Source organism: Gossypium hirsutum, chromosome D10 (genome assembly GCF_007990345.1).
Source record: "Gossypium hirsutum isolate 1008001.06 chromosome D10, Gossypium_hirsutum_v2.1, whole genome shotgun sequence".
NCBI lineage: Eukaryota > Viridiplantae > Streptophyta > Magnoliopsida > Malvales > Malvaceae > Gossypium > Gossypium hirsutum.
The window spans coordinates 32,732,600-32,738,834 of record NC_053446.1 but is presented as its reverse complement, the minus strand read 5'-3'; the positions used below and the strand labels follow the sequence as shown (position 1 = coordinate 32,738,834).

General features: G+C 31.6%; 1 long non-coding RNA gene across 1 annotated transcript; it reads left to right on the top strand.

Annotated features, from left to right (window-relative positions):
- The first annotated feature begins 503 nt into the window (after positions 1-503).
- On the top strand, positions 504-4,760 carry LOC121222278 (uncharacterized). Its single transcript, XR_005919524.1, has 3 exons — positions 504-3,015; positions 3,177-3,243; positions 4,458-4,760. It is a non-coding gene; the product is annotated as an uncharacterized lncRNA (long non-coding RNA).
- Positions 4,761-6,235: the final 1,475 nt, after the last annotated feature.

The window sequence follows — 6,235 nt, the reverse complement described above, 5'->3', positions numbered from 1 at the left end:
TGAAACTTCTAGGCCAGGTTTGAGGTGTTACAATGAGCCATGCAGAATAGGGCTGATTTATGATTAGCATTGGATGCCTAATTAAAGGAATAATGGACCTGGAAAGTTCTTTTAACCTAACTTAAGAATTGGGTTAGCAAAATGGATAGTCTGCGAAGGAGAGAGGAGCCCAAACCGTCCACTAAGGAGGAGAAGGCTTAACCGTCCATAGAGGTACCCAAATCAACCACCAAAGACTTGATAAAATATTTAAAATCATCCACAAAATTCCTCATGTGACCATTCAACTCCCTTCCCCCTTTTAAGGTTTCTTTCCCATGAACCAAGCATGAAACTAGTTAAAAATAGCAAAACCATCCACCCATTTTCCTTGAAGCAAGGGCCGACCATGGGAAGAGAGATTTTTAAGGCTCTCATTTGCTAAAAAATATTGAACCTACTCAAGTATAAATATCTCCTACTCATTCACTCATTTCATTCATCCCTCATTAACCATCTCTTCTCTCATTTCTCATTTGAGAGAGCAACACAAGAGTTGTAAGGAGCATTTCAAAAGATTTTGTGAGCAGAAAAAATTTGGCATCTTTAAGGAAGTTGTGTGAAGGAGCAAAGCAGAAGGAAGGAGGAAAAGAAAAAAAGTTGTGCAACAAAGAAACATCAGATTTTGTCTTCTAATTCCTTTCGTTAATTTCTTTTTATTTTGTTCTAAATTTATGAACACAATTGCTAAATATATTTTTTCTTTTGATTTAATTATAATGGCTTAATTCTATTTATGTTAGATTGATTGCATTTTTTTTTAGCTTAGATTAATAAAATTCTGTTAATAATTATATTTGCCTTGGTTGGTTACTCATTCAGATAAAATCATGAACATGTTATTTGTGCATTATAATGTAGGGTGCAATTGAAATAATTATTAAATCAAAACTAGTTTGTAATTAATTGACACAATATATGAATGGTGCATGTCTGATTTGTTTATGATAAATTAGGTCAAATTAGTAATAATATCGAAAGAAATTTATCGCCTTGCATAACCTTTGGATTTATGTGATTAAACTATTTCAGTATAGAAATATTACAGTTACCTCACATAATCTGCTGTTTGCTTATGAAAATTACAAAGTTGATTGAGCATAGACATATGCTAGAAAAACTTAATAATTTAACCAGTGTGATTTCTTAAGAACGATGCCTAGAAACGTAATCTTGAAGTTAGACTCGACATAGACATATGTGAAGAGACTAAGAGGTTAACCTTAGGTCTTCGAGAGAAATCGAAACTTTGAAAATCAGGGTTAATAAATAGCCGAGTTGCCATGGATTTTTTTGTAACATCATTAACATTGTTTTAATATTCTAAGTTAAAGAACACAATTAATCTAACTATTTTATGTCATTGAAATTAAACCTTGTGAATTGTTGCTTATTACTTTGTTTTTACGTCTTTTCATTCAATTTTATCATACTTAGTTACTTTTCAGTTAAGTAAATTAGTTAATTTAATCTACCGCTAATTATTTCCATCACCAATTTGCTATGTCTTTATTTCACAAATTTTTCCTTGGACAATTGTGTGTACACTTGCACATCATTCGAATATTACGTGACATTTATTAACTATCTCAGGTAGAGTCAGGTACATTTGACTTGCCATATGATTAGTGTATGAGATTTAATTCGGTTTATACCGATGAGGCATGGAGTGCAATTTATACTTCGAACATTCCAATGAGGCACTAGGTGCTAGACATATTGGTGTGATGGTAGGATGATCCGCGTATCCATTTTGAGTATGTGTTTAGTTAAAAGGAATAATAAAACATAATCTTTGCCTATTGGCATATCATATGTGAAGCTAATAGCTAATGGTGAAATTTGCATCAATGTGACAAGTGGTAGCATGTGAAAGATCATGCAACCCGGTTTAAACGAGCCTAAGGACCGATAGATATGAAATGAATAGATAAATTTGAAAATGAAAAGAGAAAATGAAATGAATAAGTGATATGCTATGAAATATAAGTAAATGTGATATGATGATAGAAAACATAGTATGATATATTAATAAGTGGTTGCCAAATGAGATAGGGCATGGATTTTGGTGTATGAGACATGAATGAAAAATTAAAATTGTTGAAAACTAATAATGTTTTGATTGTATTCTTGACATGTTATATTATTTTATTATTGATTTGAACCATGAAAGTACCAATGAGCCCTATCGCTCAGCATACATTTTATTTATTCTGCCCGCAGGTTCCGTTAGATCTTGAGGATTCAGGGACTGCAACAACATCGAGGACTCAACTCTCGACTTAGTAAATTTTGTACTAGTTTTATCGTGGTCATAATTAGTGGCACGTACCTAAAGTCATAAGTAGGTTTTGATTTCGTTTTGAATGTTTTGGTTCAAGTGGTAGGAAACACAAACATTGAGATATCACTATATAAGCATAATGATATATATATGAAATCATCTAGTGAGTTAATGTTTAATTTTCTATTAGATTATGTCATGCTTATAATTGAGTCCTTTATGCTTGCCAAGTAAACATATATGTGTATGAGTTTGTGACTATGTATAGTTAAATGTTGATATGTTGTGAATGACAAATTGGCACTTGACTTAAAGCCTAAGATTGTTAAGTGATAAGTTCTTGGTCACTTTGACAATTTGTGTAATGATGTTTAGCAGGTTTGGACTTGAATGATGTAAATATAGGAGAAACTATTTTCGAAGTCGCGACACTACCCTTTTGATGTTGCGACACCGAGCTTCTGACTCCATGGTCGCGATTCTCTCCTATTTAGGTCGTGACATTTCATACCTTTTTCCTTCAGGAAGTGACATTTCATACCCTTTTTCTCCAAGTCACGACGTCCCCTGCTGAAGTTGTGACGTTAGCCCTCTATCTTCAAGGTCGTGGCTCCCCTTAATCGAAGTCGTGACGTCGAGCTTCTACCTTCAATTCCGTGACATGATTCCTTCATGATTGCGATGTAAACATGGTATTTTGAAAGTTTTACATTTTAATCCTCCAATTAACATTGATATTTCATTAGAGCTCTCCTAAGCTCATTTATAATATGGACTTGATTAAATAACAAATTATACTTAAATATTGAGCCTAATGACTTACGTAATTTGTTTATTTGGTATGCAAATGAAGTTGTAGTTGCTCCAGCAATGAATGTGACATCTCGCATCTCGGATTTGGCGATCGGGTCAGGTGTAAGGTGTTACACTCTTAGACTAACATATTGTATATGATGATTTTTATTTTAATTTTTTTTACTTGCTTAGAAAATTTTCCTCAAGTATTATTGATATTTTTATAATAATTGATAGTTTTAAAAAATTAAATATATATAACCATGTAATTACAATTTGTGCTATCAAACCTGATATAGAGAATTAAAATGTAATTACATTATGTCAACCAAATACGTCTAGAGAATTACAATTCCTTATAATTTTAATAGTACCCTAATAATTAGACTTTAACAAATTATTTTGTAGTGTTCAAACCCAACAATTTATGAATTGCGTCTCGGATTGTAGTAGTTTCAATCCGTTTCAAATTTTTATTTAATAATAATTTTTTATTTAAATTTTACTATTAAAGTATAGAAAAGATCAAACTAAAATATATTCTATTTATTTAAATTTTATTTTTAGTTTTTATAACCCAGATTTATTTAGTGTTTGTTTTATTGTGCATGAGAACTAATTTTTTTTTAAAATTTGAGATTGTAGTTTTCAATAATATTAATTTTAGAGTTTATATTTATATCTTCTCTTTAAAAATATAATATAATTTACAATTACACTTCATGCTTGTTAATGTTAAATATATACTATTGATGATGGTTAAACAAACTTTTTTATTTCGCTTTTCATGGTGCATGTGGAAATGATTACTGTGATAATCTTTTATTTTGGTAGAAATTATTACTTATGAAACTCTTGATTATTTGCTTCTTCGTGTGTATGGCCCTACATAGATAAACTATATTTCTTTTATGTTATCTTTAATAAAATGAAGTGATCAATTAAAAGAAACAATTTGATACACCCCATGTTCATAATCAAACATGATTACTTTATATTGGTGTAATCCATATTATTATTTTGCATACTATAAAGTAAAGAAGATATTATAAGCGAATTTAGATATACTATATGTTTGTAAGTTGTAGGACAATAATAATAATAATAATAATAATAATAATAATAACATTTGATAGTATCACAAATCTACTAGTAAAATCTGTAAATTTTTTTACTTCATTGACATTCAACAAAATAATTATCAAATATATTAACTTAAACAAATTACAAATTTAATCTTCTTACAAAAACAATTTTAAGCTAATATATTTAGGATTTTATTACGTAATTCTTTATCAAAATATCGAAATTTAACAATCAAATTCAATTCTTTCTGCAGATTTAGGCCTGATATTCTACTCAAGGCTAATTTGAATGGTTTTTTGGGATCAAGATTACGACACAGATTCCAAGTAGGGCATCCCAAGCTGGCTGAAGTTTTGGTGGAAGCCATGGAATGATTACAAATCGCCTTGTTTTCCAATTTATTTGATTATAGATATGATCTCGTTCCAGATGCTTTTGCTTGTAAATTATATTTTATCACAAAGGAAAGCCATCATCACTCACCAATATTGGAATGATGGTAATACTAATTCCAAAGCTTTTAGATTAAATATACTTGTATGTATATATAAATGAACCCAAGAAGAACCAAATAACTCTATATTTTTTGCGTAAGAGAACATAAAATACCGACTTTTATAAAGCCTAGGTTCGTAAATCTTCCTTTTACATGCATGCATGCACGTGCCGTACCTCTTTTTTCTCATCAAATTTTCTTAATGCTCAACTTGCTATAAGTAATGACAATATTTAAGTTGTAGTTGTAGTTCTATCTTCAGTACCTACTAAGCCCTATGGTTCACACTTATCAACTATTTCACACTAGATTTGGTGACAAAATAAATAAATAAATAAAAGAGAGAGAGAGGGACTCCATATATGGCACCATGCACGTGCGATGGCTTTTGTTTTCCCATGAAAATGATGAACCTCATTTGCCAAAGATCAATGAGTCCTGAATTCCCTGATTAGTAGAGCCGACTTACCTGTTTATCTGTGTCATTTTCATGCTCTCATGCTTAGGGATTTGAAGTGCCATTATGATTGGATTTTGTGTTGTATTGAGGATCGTGTTTTGGACGTAATCAATTACGATAATATCAGCAAAGGAAATAAACTGAAATTACGAAATAAAAACCGTAAAATCATGTTGAAATCACTGGTTAAGTGGCTGATTGTGGCCCATAAAACAACTTGTTCCAATGTAAGAACATAGTTGTGGTTCCAAATTCCAAGCCAATGCTTGAAATTCCATTCCTAGAAAACTGCAGCCTTCGAACTTGCGTGTCAAGCAAAATCTTGGTCCTACAATATCAGCTCTGGCATGCTATAATTTATTGCCGTGGAGCATACCATGTACTTGTGACTTCTAGGGATCTCGAAATTAGCTTCTTAGCTGGTTAGCATGTATATTTCATCAAGAAAAACAATGGTGTAGCTACAATTACTTATTAGGATTAGTTCTTAGTACCAAATCTCAATGAACTAACCATGACAATATCATCTATATTTATATTTGTGATTTTAGAAGTTATCTTAATGAATATGACATATCCAAGGAAAATGTTGTTATATTAAATTAATGTAGGGTATGCCTCGTATTTATTAGACACGTTATAGGCACTTTAGATGAGAATTGACGAGCAACCGAAAAAGGGTCAAAATAGGCCCTACATCGGGATGAGGAATGCCGGCTCGTCGAGACAACGCGATGCACGGCGTCATGACGAGACAACTAAGGCTTTTCGACGTCACGATGTGTTCTCCTATTTGGTAGCCGCGTTTTAGATGTCAAATAGGACCGCTTCTCCCAATTGGACTCTAATTATTCGAGGGATATTTTAGGTTCATTAGAAATCTAATCTAAACCTATTTAAATGGGCTATTGTATCCATGTTTTGATATGTCAATCAACAAAGGCTTTTCTTTGAGGGCGACAAGATGTAGCTGCATATTAGTTTCGGTCAGAGTTTCGTGGTAATTATGGAGATTATTTTATACCCCTTTTATGAGTGCCCTATAGATTTAGGGTTTTATTTACTAATTTGCTCT